The sequence below is a fragment of the Artibeus jamaicensis genome, unplaced genomic scaffold (genome assembly GCF_021234435.1).
Source record: "Artibeus jamaicensis isolate MK-2021 breed Jamaican fruit bat unplaced genomic scaffold, CSHL_Jam_final contig_415, whole genome shotgun sequence".
Lineage (NCBI taxonomy): Eukaryota > Metazoa > Chordata > Mammalia > Chiroptera > Phyllostomidae > Artibeus > Artibeus jamaicensis.
In genome coordinates, this window is record NW_026521823.1 from 36,139,928 (window position 1) to 36,155,873 (window position 15,946).

Below are 15,946 nucleotides of genomic sequence, written 5' to 3' on the forward strand. Positions count from 1 at the left end.
AGCAAAATAAAATTACCAACGTGTGAAGAAAAATAAAGGGGGTGATAACTCACTCCGGTCGCCATTTAGGTCAGTGTGTTACTTTAAACAATTTCTAAACAACGGGTTTTGGGCAGAGCTCCGCCCTCGTGTTTGACGCTGTGTGGTGACACCTCGGGTGGTGCCTGCCTCATCTCTTCCCCAGCTCCTTTCCCCCCCAACATCTTTATGCCGCTTCGCCGCACCTGGTTCTGTTCTCCTCGCCTACATCACAGTTTCTCTCGAGTACAGAGGCCAAGGGTCTCCTCTGGGTGGGCCCTCCTCTCCTCCCCTCCCTGACCTGTCGGTCCAAAGGGCAACTGGAAGACAGCCATGGAAGGACTAAAGCCTGCAAAGACCCAGTCCCTGTTCTCTCCAGGGAAAAACAATGCGGCCTGCCGCACACATCAGAACGAACCCCTCCGCCCCGCACACTCAGACTGCCCCACGCAGCGGTCCCAGGGCCTCCCCTCCTTTCCTGGGCTGCTGGGGGCCCGTGACTTCTCCTTTGCTACTCCATGACTTCCTGGGGGAAGAACTCCTTAGAAATTTCACGTTGCCCCTTGCTCCTGGAAGGAGCTCGAGAAAGGCTTGGCATTAAATTGAAGTTCGACAGGAAAATATTAGATGAGGGCTCGATCTACACACTTAACTTCATGATGAAGTGCCCTTCTCTAGGGAGACCATTGTAAATAGCAATTTCTGCGAGACATTTGAGCTCTAAAGGGCTACATTGACAAATATGAATTCTGGTTTTCAGTTTCAGCTTTTGAGAACCTTAAACTTTCATTTTTGTCTGGCGCCTTTTGGTTTTCGGAGCACTGACCCCAGCTAACTGTCCTGGGTGAGGCAGGTTGGTTGATTTCTGTCTTTGCTAATGTAAAGAACGGGAGGGGGGCTGAACCAGCTGAGGCAGCTGTGACTCAGAGCCGTGACTCTCCAGGGCGCCGAAACACCAGTACCCTGCACTTACCCAATCTGCGCTTTTCCTGGGGGCTGTCATTACAGCAAAATGGGGTGAACTTGGTGAATGAAAAGCTCCAGGGCAGCTACAAGACTGTGGAATTACACATAGGACATGATGACAGGGGCCGATCCGAGAGGAAGGTGGCCACGGACACCCAGTGGCCTAACTAGCACAGCCACTGTATATACTACTATGTTGTATCATCTATACTTTATAGATGTAAATACAGTACATCCACACATTTAAATACACCCGGTACTACAGCTACTCTGTGTACTACTGCATAGGTGACTGTAAGCAGGACACACGTGTGTGGGAGCATTCACACACCACAGCTGCCACTACAGCTGCCCCCCCGCCCCGTCCAGTGTCCAGCACCCCACCCCCACACTCTGCCTCTGTGGGCACCTTCATTATACCACGCCGTCACTCACTGCACAGCCTTAATACAGGCCCCTCCCACCTAAGAATCTCTCTCTCCTCCCGAGACTTCCCTCGCCTACAAACTGGTGCTTGAAGAAGGCGGTCCTCTCGAATTAGGCCAAGTCTCCCCCCACAAGCTATTCTTTTCCTGCACAGCAGACTCCACTGTTTATTATGTATCAGGCTATTATGTAGAAATAATGCCTGCCCTCCCCAACAGGCTGTGAGTTCCAAGAAGACGGGGACCTTGTCCTGTGCGCCCACCTTTGCACCTCTGGGGCCCAGAATAACACCCAGCCACAGCAGAGGTGCGATGAACAGTGGTCGCATGGATGGACTGGGGTCTGATGATAACCCAGCTGAGACACAGTACAGGTAGAGTAGGGGCAGACACCTGCGGCGTGACTTCCTCCAGGTGCCCAGAATGTGCCCTGTGTCCCACAGCCTGCAACTGGAGCCTGCAACAGAATCACCTGGAGGGTGATTTGCAGATTGTGAGGTGCCACCCCCAGAGTGTCCGCTTCTCTAGGTCTGGATGGAGCTGGGAATTACGTTTCCAATGCGGTTCCAGGTGATGCCCAGGCTCCTGTCCTTGGAACCTCGTTTCAACAACTACCGTTCTGAGACATCAGGTGGTCCCCATACACACAGCCTGCCAGAAGCAAAGCAGCCACTCCCCAGCTTTCTACCAGGCGCTCCCGGAGCGAGCGAGCGAGCAACGTGCCAGGGGCCGCAATCCCACGCCACGTCCTCGGGGCGGCTGCAGAACCCCAGAGACCACACTTCCGCTCACTTGAGCGTGAACCCCAACATTTACAGTTACCAATGCTCCTCGAGTGGTTTTACAGTACGGCCAGAGCTGAGCACCAATGGCAAAGTCAACCAAAAACTGCGATGGTTACAGGTGTCTAGCCTGCCATCGCCAAGGTTCTTCCGCGAACCATCTGTGCCCCTCGCTGGACTGGAGTTTGGTACCACAAAGTGCCATTACAGGTAAAACTGAAACCGTCTCTGACTCCAAACAGCCACATGAGAGGAAACTGAGCTTGGAGCGAAAGGGGAGAAGAGCTTTCATTTCTCCAATTCTTTACTAGCGGGCAACCACAACAGGTACTGCATTAGATGCTGGGGACATAGTGACGGATGGGACACAATTTCTACAGGAGTGGAACTTACAGTTTCTGGCAGAGTTGCTACAGAATTTCCAGGCGAGGGTCCAGAAGACAGAGGCAGGAAGGTGCAAACCTCAGAAGGCCACGGAGACGCCGCGGAGAAGACCCCATTGGGCCCAGAGAAGCGCTCAAAACTGAAAGGACCTACCTGGTGTCCCCCAGGGCTGGAGGTACCCACGGTGGTCCAAGCAGCACAGAGGTGACGAATGCAGGACACGAGGCCCCCGGGGCCTGGGCACAAACCTGTGAAAGGAAAAGGCCTGCGTGGGCGCGCCTGTGCAGAATGGGCCTGGCGTCTGACTCGCTGCACATCAGGGGTTGAGATGAGGTTTTGATATATTAGCATCGGACGGTACCTTGGCGGGGAATGAGCTACTGCTCCTCACTGGGGCACTCCAGCCATTAGAGAAAACACTCACATACACATCAAGCTAGCAAAATTGGAAGGAAAATCTCGTTCCCATCTGCACAAGTCCCCATACCTGCCAAGTGCAGGGTCCCCCAGAAGTACGAGGCCAAACGGGAGCCTCTGGGCAGAGCTGGAGGCCGGGCACTCAGAGGAGCCGAGCATCCTCCTCGGGAGCGGTGCCCACACCGCTAAGTGGGGACCTGCTGCCCCACGAGTGCGAGGTTTGAGGAGCCTGAGCTCAGCCCCGGCTTCTCAAGACCGACCTCACCTTCCACTCATCAGAGGGATTGTTTTCACCAGCTGGGGCTCCCGGCCCCGCCCCAGGCCAGTTAGGCCACACCCCCGGGGCGGAGCCAGAACCCCGTGGATTTTAGGAGCCAAAAGGCTCGCGAAGACATCTTGCTCTGCTCTATGGAAAGACTCCTGTCGTGGCCATTTCCCCAGGACCTGTGCCTCAACCCCTGGTGGGGCCAGGAAACCATGGCCTGAGAGAAGGGGTGCACCCACATAACGCAGTGTAGAATCTGGGGAGCAGAAAAGTGTGGTAACATGATTTATTAGTAAGTTTGCCAGACAACCGTAGTGTGTATGGGTTGGCCTCATATAATTATGAATAGCTCTCTTGCTCACTCTCAAAGGCTTTCTGATTCGCGGGACAAGAACCGTCCCACTTATTAAGTCTAAAGGCATAACTTTGATTCAACTACCCCCTGCCCCCCACCAAAGGTTATTGAGGGGCCTCTGTCCTAGGGCTCTGACAATGCTGGGCATCATGGCGACTGCAGGGGGGCGGGCGGGGAGGAGCGTCTGTGATCAGCCCTTTCTGGTAACCCAGCCGAGGATCCCGCTGTCACAGGCTAACTATGTCCCCCCACAATGCACATGCCGATGCCCTGACCCCCAGAACCTCAGAATGTGGCTGGATTCGGAGACGGAGTCTTTAAGGTAGCAATGCAGTTGAAATGGGGTCATCCTCACCGGTGTCCTTATGGGAAGAGTGGAGCAGAACAGAGACACAAGCGCAGGAAGAGCAATTTGAAGACACGGGAAGAAGACAGCCACCTGCAAGACAAGGAGAGAGGCCTAGGGAGAAGTCCACCTGCTCACACCTTGGTCGTGAACTTCTGGCTTCAAGAGCTGGGAGAAAAAGAAATATCTGTTGTTGACACCACCCAGCCCGTGTGCTTTGTTACGGGAGCCTGGGTAGCCTCATTGCTCACACAATGCAACGTAGAACAACATTTTCTCTCGACCTCTGCTTCACACAGAACTTTCCGTTGCCTTGACCTACGGTTAGCCCTGCTCAGCCAACAGACGCCCAGCCGCCCCACCTTGGGCCAGCGAATCTGCGTGGGCAGATAACCCGGACCAGCTGATCTCCGGTACCTGGCTGCTCTGTTCTGGGTGACAACCAGATAGGAAGAGTTAGGGGTGATCTGGGGCTCCTTTAATCCCTGCCACTGCGTCTCACTGTGTACGCAGGGCACAGAGGTTAAAAAATGAAGAACCTTAACCACAAACTGGACTCATGCTCCCTGCTATTGGCCAAGCAGGTTTCCAGGGTTACAAACTTGATGCCCCATCCCATCCTCCAACACAATACTTGTTCTCATGCCTGTTTTCCTGGGGCCAACCCGGGGATCTGAAGTTTCTCAGAGAGGAAGGCTGGTCATAAGGCTGGTCAGCTGTCTGGTATCAAGGCCTTTCACAGGGATCAATGAACAATTATCTACCAGTTACTCCTGGCATTGTGGGAATTTCGAAGGAATATTACACCTTCTTCCTGTCCTCAAAACAATGGCCGTCATATAGTTGGGATGGGTATGGTTGAAAGCTTCAAGAGTTCAATAAAAATAGGAAAGCCAAGTAACTAAGCCAAGACCAGAACTGACTCCCAACGTTGTCTCTGGCTCAATGGGTGACCTGAGCAAAGACTTTAGTCTTTGAGTCTCAGGGGCCTCCTTCACCAAAGGTGGGTAAGAGAACTTTCCTCACCGGGGTCCCAGGAGAAGGAAACTGGACAGTCTATGTAAAAAGCGTCTGACTAGTACCCAGCACCTTGCAGATGCGCCTCCTTAAAAAGAGGAAATCAAGTCTGGCCGTGCCCGCAGCAGCAACAAGGGGGGAGCTCACAGCCAGTTAACACAGTGCAACTTTGTTCTTACATGTGTCCAGTGTGTCCTGAGCACCTACTATGTGCCAGAAATCAGCTCTATGTTGGGAATCCAAGACTAGGTCATGAGGTACTCCCAGTCAGCTGGAAGCAGTCGGTGAACATGGCGTAACCAGACCACTGCGGGAGGGCCCCCAAGGGGAGCAAGGCTGAGTTTCTGTTACAGTGACACATTAAGCATTCATGGAAGGTGTCTATTGGGAAGGTGTCATTGTCACACACACACACACACACACACACACACACATCAAAGGGTTTATTGAAATTCTCACTTCATTTTGCAACTCAATGTTTTGCCTATAACAGCACCAGGAGACCCTCATAGATTAACATTCATTTTCAGGTTTCTGTAATGTAATACCTTCTCTTTATTTTCTACAGAAAATGAAAAGATGAACATCTATGATGACTCCACGAATAAAGTAACTACAGACGTGTCACCTGCTGCTCTCTGAAGTCCTGACGTCCCTTCTGTGCCGCTGTCCCGAGGCAGGCCGCTTGGTCACGTGGCCTGCTGAGGCCTCGAAGCTGACCTGGCAGATGGGGAAGGCAGGTCCCACGAGGCTGGGCTGGGGTCTGAGAAGACTCCTGCCTGCACTGACCACAGCAGGTGAGGAACTGGGCTCCAGCCACCCCATCATTCTTCTGGGGGGTCCAGCCCAGCCAGGGGCCATACCTAAGCCAGGTGCAGGTAACATGGTCGTCTCTGTGGCTGAGTTCAGGGAGGGGCCCAGGCAGGAACAAGGGAAGGAGTCATCACCCAGACCAGGGAGGGGCCTGTCTCACAGGGGCCTGGACCGGCAGTCGCAGGCACGCAGCACAGAGCAGCGAGAGGCGGACTGTGAAGGGTGACAGTAGCCACTGTTGGTCCAGGACTCGTTCTTTGCCAAGGACTTTGTGTAGCATCTTTGTGTAGCCTCACAACAACCTCAGGGGTCGTTCTGCATTACCCTGTGTTACAGGTGAGGGATCAGAGGCTGCAGGAGTTCAGAAACTCCCACAGCCAAGAAGCAGAGACCAGCAATCTTGGCTAGGTCAAGTCCAGGTCCCTACCCTTAACTCCACACCCCATTACCCGTAGGGAAAGCTCCTGAGCTTTCAAGAATGAGGGTTCATGCCAGCTACGCTGGCAGGCTCCAGGCCTCACCCACTCAGGGAGAATCTTCCCATGTTGACTGGCCTGGCCAGCATCGGCTGGAGAGCCAGGGAGGGCCGAGGTGTCAGGAGCCTGGCCTCAGTTTCTGCAGCTGAAGGAGGGTTGGGGAGGCAGGAGGTAAGAGCTAAATGCAAAAACAGGCAGGTGGCCCTGGCCACATAGCTCAGTTGGTTAGAGCATTGTCCCCATATGCCAAGGTTGCAGGTTCGATTCCTGGTCAGGGCACATACAAGAATCAACAAATAAATGCATAAGTTTAAGTGGAACAATAAATTGAGGTTTCTCTCTCTCTCTGTCTCAAATCAATAAATAAAAAAAATTTTAAAGCCAGATAAGTGAAAAATTCAGGGCCTATCAGTCTTCTATCCCAAATTTCTAAAATAAACATTAAGATAGCGAAATGAGTTTTCTCCCGTCTACCTGGATGCTCTGACAGATCACAGATTAGCTTATTTCTCTCGTGTCATTCCGGCCATTCTTAATGAATAGCCCTGCATAGATATGGCTTATGTGTCACCCAGCACATCATCCACATGGATTTCGTGAGGAGTTTTACCTGAAAGGAGCAAGCCGGCGCACATGCCTGCACGCCAGTCACTAGAAACGCTTGCTTCACGGGGAAGAATCTTGTTCTGTTCAGATCTATGAAACCAGCCGAAATGGGCTTTCAGCCAGGGGGCAGCAGGCAACAGCAGCAAGGAGAATTTGAGAATGTTCCATATCCAAATACTCAGGTGCCAGATGGAGAGCCCGGAGCATTTGGGGGCCTATTCAGCCTTTAACATGTGGGGACCCAGGCAGAAGTCCTGGGGCTGCAGGAACAGAGAACGGGTATCCGGGTGGGTCAGGCCGGCCCAAAGGGTCTCTGGAGTCAAGAGCCAGAGCAAAGGCCTAATTCCAGATGCAAACAGAAGGTCAACAGCACGGTGAGCCAGGAGTGCCAGAAACGATGGCTGGGGGGCCACGATGCACAGGGTGGGCCTTCTTCAGCACGGCCCGTGCCCTCGATGATGCCGGTGGTTTGCCTGCGGTGCTTGGCCTGCTCTGGATTCCAGCAGCATCGCCCCAATGTCTGCCTTCATCCTCACGCCACCTTCCTCTGTGCGTCCCTAAACTTCCTCCCTGTTAGAGGACGCAGTCCTATTGGATTACAGCCCACATGGATGACCTCACCTTTATTTGACTCCTTTTGCAAAGATTCTATTTCCAAATAACGAGGTGCTGTGGGTTAGGACTGCAACATATGCTTTTTGGGGCGGACACAGTTCTACCCATGATACCCCTTTTCTCCAGGTCTTCAAGTTGTTGGTGTCCCTCAAACCCACCTGCCCCCTGGGCACTAAACGATACCGGTATCTGGAAGCTGTCCCCAGAGATTTCGACTTGACTGGCCTGGAATAGGACCTGGGCATCTGAACCTGTACGAGTTTCTCCAGCTGATGCAAAAGTGTGGTTGTGTTTGAGCACTTCTGTTCCGGGAGTAACATCAGGCAGGGAACCAGAGACACGCGGGCCCTCTGCGAAGGGGCCCCCGACAGACTCAGCATTGGGAGCCCCGGCTCAGCACTGCCATGCTGGGTAGGCTCGGATTGCAGACACAAGCTCTTTGGAGCACTACTCAGTGATGGTCCCCGGTGTTTTAGAATGAGAGAGTCCGGGGTTTTCATGTTTTCCAACAACTACAGTAAAAAGACATAGCTAATCTTTCTCTTCACAAAGATGCATTTGCCTAGGCCTACACTAAGGAGAAACTGGATGATTTCAGGGCATGCCAAAGAGCCAAGAATTTTAAAAGCAGCTGAGTATCAGAAGATTGAGGCTCGGTGGCCTGGCCGCAAGGTGGAATGGGGGCTCACAGCCACGTCTGCACCCCAGGGAAGAGGCGAGCAATGAAAACGAGGCTCCTCTGACGAGCTCCTTAAATATCCACAGGCCTTCTTGGGCGCTAATCAAAATAATTTTGCCCTATTTTTAAACACTGTTGAATCAAAACTAAATTAATATGGACTCAAATTCACAGGGAGAAAAGGCATCAACATTTATAATGAACCGACAGACTAATTAACGTATCGGAACAGAGAAAGGAAACCATAGAAACAGATGGGAAATCATGTGGACCTCATTCATATGGGGGTGAAAGCAATTGAAATAGCATAGGGCAAGTTGATTAAATTTATAATGTGCCCAGAATGCATGCTGCTCCAGCCCTGTGGGGGTCTGGAGAGGTTTCCAGTGCTGTCTGACCAGTGAGTGTTTCTGAAATGCATTCAGAAATGTGTGGATCTTTGCCCTGGGCCTGAGCTTACAGCACGTTCAAGTTCAGGTCCTGGCAGAGCCTGGGTTATCCTTGAAGAGGGATGGTCCCCTGGTGAGGATCAGGCCCCTCCCAGCTTCTTTCCCCCAGATCTCCTCCACCCACCCTCCCAGGAAGCTGGGCAGGCTCCTGTCTCACTGTGGGAATAACCAGCCCCCCAGGCCCGTGGTGAGCAAAGCTGGCTCGCCCAGCCGCAGGCAGAGCAGGTGGGTGGCAGAGGGGTCTTACCTCCCCCTCCCATCCCGTAGCAGCCTGAACCCTGAGGAAAGCTAGCCCCATGTCCAAGCTGAGGTTCGCAGGCGATCTTGTGAATTTTACAAGACCAGGAATTCAGATAAAATTTGTCTCATTCAACTTTTAGGCAGGTTTATCTCCAAGGTATCTGACATTGCCTTTGACAACCACATGTTCACTTTGTACAGTTACCTTGGTCAGGTAGTATTCGTTAACATTATTTTGGTTATAAATAACCAAAACCCACTCTATGAAGGAAAAGGATTTGGGGGGAAGGTTCATCTTGAGGAATTCTAAGGAGATTTGGATAACTGGGGGTGCGCTGCCCTCAACTGGCTCCACCCCCACCCCAGCCCCCGAGTCTCCAGGTCCTAATCCCAAGAGAGGGAGGCCGATAAGCCACTGTCCGCCTCACGTTCACCCCTGGCTGAACACCTGAGCCAGGTTCCCATGTCACATGGTCCAAACCTGGCTACCAGGTCCAGCCCCTCGCAGCAGGCCAGGCTGTGGCAGTGGCTCTGTAGCCACTCCAGCAGCCATCTGCTGGCTGGCCGAGGGACACGGGGGACAGGAAGTCAGAGCCAAGTGCGCCATATGGGTCCATGTCCTTGGTCTCATGTCAGTTCCCCTCTGCCCGGTGTGCGTGTCCTCACCGCAAACCCCCAGTCCTTCTCAGCCACTCCAAGTCAAGAGGCGAGCAGTGCTCCTGCTGGCCGCCACAGTGCCTTGCTGGTGAATACGCTAAAGCCGAGGACTGCTTTTCAACAAAAGATCAGGAAGACAGTTCATAGATACTACAAAAAGAGAAGATATTGGCAATATCTAAAATCAGCAAAAAATGTATGTTACTACATAGCGGCTGAAAATCAACAAGAAGAAAGCAAAATACAGAACAATGGGTATAGGTTACGCATAGGTAATTTCAGAAGAGAAAACACACGAAAATGACAAGCCTACAGCAAGATGCTAAGCATCATGGGTCGTCACCCCAGTGCCAAGGAGCACAGTGCAGTACAGGTTTGTGCCCATTACACTGGAAGGATAAGAGAGCTGAGAAGGGCTGAGTGCTGGCAGGAAGCAGGGCGAGGGTGGCTGCAGTTGGGTGCTGCTCTTCCAGAGCTTGTGAGCATAACAGAGTACCTGGAACACCGCAAGTACACAATTATGTCCATTGCTTTTGTGGTGAGAACTACGAATAAATATCTCCAAGAAGGGAGCTTCTCTTGACAATATCACCAATCGCCCTGCATGGGAGAAACAAGCTTGATCATCTATCTGTTCAAATGGGCGTCTTACGCAGGGTCACAGCCACACACACGGAAGAATCAGCTGCAGTTCAGCTTTCATCCATTCACCCACGGAAATGTTTAATCTACATAGGAAGTAACTTTTGTATATTAAGTTTCCCTAGCATTTTTTCCTGGTAATGATTTTGAAAAGCAATTGAGAATATTACCTTCTTAGAGTGATGGAGGAATGTCCACAGCAGTCCCACTGCCAGATCTTCCCCAAATCGGAAAACCTTTTTCACAAAGCATCTCCCCAGCCCCGCCCCTGGCAAATAGTGAATCAGGTTCTGCTCAAATACTTGCAGCTACGGGGAATTCGTGGCTTCGGGAGACAGTTCTTGCAAGTTACTGCTGCAGTCCTCCTCGTGGTCAGCTCTTTCTACTCAAACCATCCACATCAACATCACAAGTCTGTACTCAGTGGACAAGACTGGAACTCCTATCAGAGCTGAGCCCAGGTTGCTGGTTTAGGGCGACATCCCCAGGACCTAGCACAGTTCTTGGAACCTAAAGGACACCAGAGATATTGGATGGGTGGATGGGTGGATGGGTGGATGGGTGGGAGGGACGCCCTCTCTGGTTGCTATAGAATAAGTTATGCATACTTTCCTCCATCAGACTGAGTCCAAGGCATGTAATAACACAGTTCTATCTAAATTAAAGATTTGGCAAGATTTTTATGTGAAATAACCAGAGAGCTGTAACCGTCCTAAGACCTGGAAACTAGCATAGACTTGAATGTCAGCAGTGAACCTCCGCCTCACAGTGAATCACCACCAATCACAGGAGGACAGGAGCGGTCAGATGAACACCAGTCTCATTCATTCTCAAACAGTAACACCAACAAGTGCCTGAGAGATCATCGCTAAGAACTGCCTGCACTTCCCAGCGGTGTCTTCTCTGACAATACCTAATCTATCATGTATTTTGAACTTAAGTGAATGACTGGAACCCTGATAGAAATGTATGTAATTCTGAGTTGGTCACAAGGACAAACTTTGGACAGAATCTGTTTATACTTCCAAAATGTGCATTTACTCATTAATGGCATGGTCTCTTTCTCAAACTGAGTCATTGGGTTTATTAACTGTTAATCTGAGAAGAACAAGACTGTTACCAGTGCTCAGATGACAAGTAAATAAACAAGCGCATTCACTTTTATTAGTAACTAAGATGAGTCACCCTGTCTCACACTGACTGTGCTGTGTGCTGCATTGTTTTCCTTCTCTTTTGCAGAATTTCATTTGCTCAAAGCTTCAAGTGCCCCAAGACCCATGTATTGTCTTCTTCACAGGAGGAGTGGAGAAGCATTAGGTACCTGGTACCCAGCAGAAGCCCCGAGGGCAGAGTTATCAGTGGAATGCCTCAAAGTCACAAAGAGCTAGAGGAGGGCTCCTTGCTGGCACAACCAGGTCACACCCTGGGGGGGGGGGGGCTCGAGGGGTGTGGCTGGCTCTCTTGCAGGGAATCTGCGCTTCCCTGGCCCAGCTGGGCCCCTCTCCTGGCTCTTTGCAAGACCTCAGGCTCCAGGAATTTGGACCAAGTGGTGTCAACTGCCAGCTTCCTCTCTGTGCTGTCTTGTGATTCAAAGCAGATTCTGCTCCAGTTTTTAAATGAAAAGGGAGCCCATTACTGCTGCAGGCCCACGGGACCAGAAGTGATTGAGGAAACGCCAGAGTCTGTGCATGAGTGTGCTGCTCATTGGTGGTGAACCTTGGGGGGGTGTGGTCCAGGGGAGCCCGGGGCAGGAAGGGTCTGAGGGCTGGGTGTCCCGCAGGGAGGCCATAGGAGCTGCAAGAAGAACACGGGGACTTGGTCACTTCACAGATGACTCTGGGTTGGAGTGCGCTCCTTCCAAACACACGGAAGGACACCCACGTGGGTGCACACTGCACCCCGACAGCACTGCCCTTTGCCCTTGGCTGCAGGAAGGAAGAGTTGGCGGAAAGAGGGTGTTTCATCACCTTGGGACTCGATCTGAACTAAACACCATTGAGCCCAGTGGCTTTCATTGCAAACTTCTCATAGAAAGTGGGTTTGGACTGGGCCTCGCTCACACCTGTGCCACCTCGTACCAAAGCTCAACACCTTGGTGAAAAGGCTGGCAGGCTCCATGTGCAGCATAGTCATTGAAGCTGCCGTTCACTTTGCCTTTCTCTTCTTCACGCTAATTTCCAGCCATCTCTTCACTGGGAAAGGAGGGGCGGGGGGACAGCTCTGTGGTTAGAGTAATGTCTGCATAATTCTGCATACTTCTGTGAAAATGGCTTTTTGTTTACAAATCATTTACATCACGGCAATTCTTATATTCTAGGTATGATTGCCTTGTGTATCAACATTTGAAGGGGCATTTACATTCTCAATATTTTATATATCGCTCACAGAATGTTAGGGCTTGAATGATGAGCCCATTCTATTCCTCACCTGCTTCCCTTAAATGATTGATTGACTGAACCCCCTTTACCTCCTCATCTCTGTATCTGAAACATAGAATGGCTACCGCGGGAGACTGCTGTAATGATGAACCGAGAGAATACAAAGTGCTTTTTTAACACAGTGTATGATTTATCATGAGTGTCATTATTACTACTACAGACAGACACAGCACAGCGATGAGCTGGCTAAGTACCAGGAAATGAGGAGGAGGTACCTCTTTTCCAACGTCCTGGTTTGTTCCTGATCTACCCGGGGCCTGGCGCAGGGTCACGCATCTAGGAAGGGACAGAGGCCGGCAGAAAATCCAGGCCTTGCAACCCACAGGGGTGCTTCGCAGCAAGTGCTCCGGACACAGACCCCGGAGAACGCAGTAACGCAGCTGGGCGGCGGGGCCTGGGAACTGGTAACCACGGCTGCACAATGGACACCTCCCGCCAGCCACCCTGAGCCAGCGCCGAGGAGGTCCCTGTTTTTGGTGGGTCGGACAGGCTGCGGCCTCACCCTGCCTCTCTGGCCCCTGAGCTGCGGGAGCCTTGCTTGCCTCCATGCCGCCTGCCTGTGTGCGCCTGTGCCGCTGCACACCCGCCCCGCTGCACACCCGCCCCACTCGGGGCGCAGCGGCCTCCACGTGGACCAGACTAGGCGAGGACTGAGTTTGCACTCCGCCTCTTCCGGAGCGTGGCCGCCGACACACTGGAACTAACGTGGTCATTTCTCCCGTGGGAGTGTCCGCCCTTCTGGAGATCCTGCAGTTTGGAGCCTGCAGGCGCACTGGCCGGTGGCTGGCAGAGGCCCTGGGTTACACCGTCCCCTGGTGCCTGTCCTCCCTGCTCTCACCCTCAGGCTGCCTGGGCCTGAGCCTCCGGCCACCCGCGGTGTGCGCCAAAGGAGGGTGACCATCTGGCAGACGTAACCACTTTGCGTCGTGGTTACCCTTGATGAATTTTAAGGTTCCCTTTGAACTCCGGGTCCCATGGTAATGTACCAATCTCATTTCACAAGCCCTTTCTCCTTGCCTCCTAGGTGCCAGGCCATATGCGAAGCGCCTCACAACTCTGAGCTTAGTTCACCGTCACAGCAACCCCACTGCAGTGGGTCATCAAATCCTCCTCCCTAATTTAGAGATGAGCAAGCAGACGGAAGGTTTAAGTAACTCTCCCAGGCTCACACATCTAGTGAGTGAGGACCTGAGGCCCCGTCCAGGCTGCCTGCCTCCCAGCCCAGAGCCCACGCTCTGGACCAGGCTGTTCTCCAAAATCCGCAGCCAGTGGCATCGCTCCCCACATACGTCTGTGACTGTGTGTTTTAGAACAGGTCTACCGGCAGGGGCAGGCCCACCCGCCTGGCCCCGCTCAGCCCCCCTGGCTTCATACCTGGCCTTGGCACTAACCTCCGAACTCCACGCGAACGCAGACCCCAGTCCACATCAGTTCCGCTTCTCCATCTTCAGATATGTTGTCAATAAAAAATGATGGGAGTTACAGCTGCGTAAGTTAATATTTTTTGGAAAGTACAAGAACTGATGCCAACACAGTCATGGTGAGAGCTTCCTTTGAGCAAGAATCTCCCATGTATAGGTTAGGACGCAAGAAGTCAAGGTCACGGTCACCCGCTGTGCTCCCCTCCCCCTCCACCTGCACAGTCTTCCGCCCAAACGATTCTCAACATCCCGCTGGATCACAGGTCAGTGTGTTTTCTCTCTGGGGGGTAACCGAAAACAAACGTAAGTCACTGAGAGCTGAATTTTCCTCACCAAGCATGTGACAGAAAAGGACGCCCAGGGAGTCGCTCCCTCGCTGCGGTAGATGCACTTCGTCCAGTGCCGTGTGGCTGGTGCTGTGCCAGGAACCCAGCACCCGGGTCTGCAAGGAAAACTGAGCACCAGCAGCCAGGGCTCCCAGCACCCATGTACATGGAAATAAACTCTGATGCTGTGTGATTATGTGAAACCAGCTGGTGCTGCAGGGTCGGGGGCGGGGGGGGGGGAGGATAGTTTATTTCACCAGCAGATCAGGAAGGCCCCCAGAGGACAGCACCTGAATGGGGCTAGGAAAACCAAATAGAAATATGGAACAGGAGCAGGCGTTGTGGCCTAACTTAAAACGGACTCTCTGAGAGGTCAGATTAAGAGAAAAGGGAGAAACGCAGGTGGTGCTGTCCTGCAGAGAAAGGGGACCCGTCACCATCAGCGCTCCAGGGCGGGTACAATCGCAGCTCCTGGTTCACCAAAGGTGATCATGAGCAGGGTTCCCACTGAGCCCACTCAGGAATCACCACCGTCAAGTGTACCTGACAGTCAAACTCCGTGGAACATAATCCCACTTGGTTTTCCCTTGCTCCCAAACAGCTGTGCTATCTTACGGGGTCACGGCTAATTATGATGAACAGGAATGTGCCGCTTACAGAGTCGTGGTTAATAGGGTTCTCCCATCACTGGTTCACCCCAAGATAGCTCAGAGGGTCCTGTGTGTGCCACTTAAAACAACCCACCAGTGCCCACCACGTGCCCCAGCCCTGTCTTTCTTTTCAAAGTCAGTGCAGACCAGTAAGACACAAACGAAAAGCACCACTAAAGCACATTGCGGGGGCCTGGGGCACTGGTCCCGTCAAACAACAGCAAGGTCTATCCAGGTCTGCAGTGAGACTCGTGTGCACCGTCTCTGTGCTGTGCATCCAGCCGGTATGTGACAACCAGGGACTTTGCCACGCTTCCCGCCTGCCGGTCAGACCGGCACCACGGGAGACTCAGAACAGACGCTGGGGACAGATCCCTAGAGGGCATCCTTCTCTTCACCACATGAAGCCCACAGTTGCCCGGTGCTCTCATTTCTAGGGATTTCCAGGGCCTGTCCAGGTAGATTCATAAAGCAAGAACTCCAGTTTCCTCTCCAGCGTGGAAATGCGGCCAGAAACAGAGGCCCTGCGGCGGAGGCGGCCTGGCCCCTGGCAGAGAGTTCTGTGTGTGATGATGTGTGTGGACTTCAGTTTCACAGCCATGACGTCATGCGATCCTCCCAGAAACCACATACAATCGTTAGACCTCCATTAATAATCCCCCTTTTACAAACGAGACAAGAGGTTCATGATTTGGCAAGAGTCAGCTCACCCAGTGGGCAAGTGGCGAGGCAAGTTTCAGATGGTCTGACTCCAAAGCCTGTGTTCTGTCCACAGTTCCTTAGCCCCGGGCTAAGCCACCGAGCAGCTGCCTAATTACGCAAGCACCCGCCTCCCCTCGCTTTCCCCAGAGGGGGCCTCCTCCCCTCTCAGACCAACCGAAGCCTTTCGAAGTCATCCTAACCTTAGCCCTCCCTTAATTCGCAGGCAGTGAAAACACCCGCATTCACAAACATGAGAA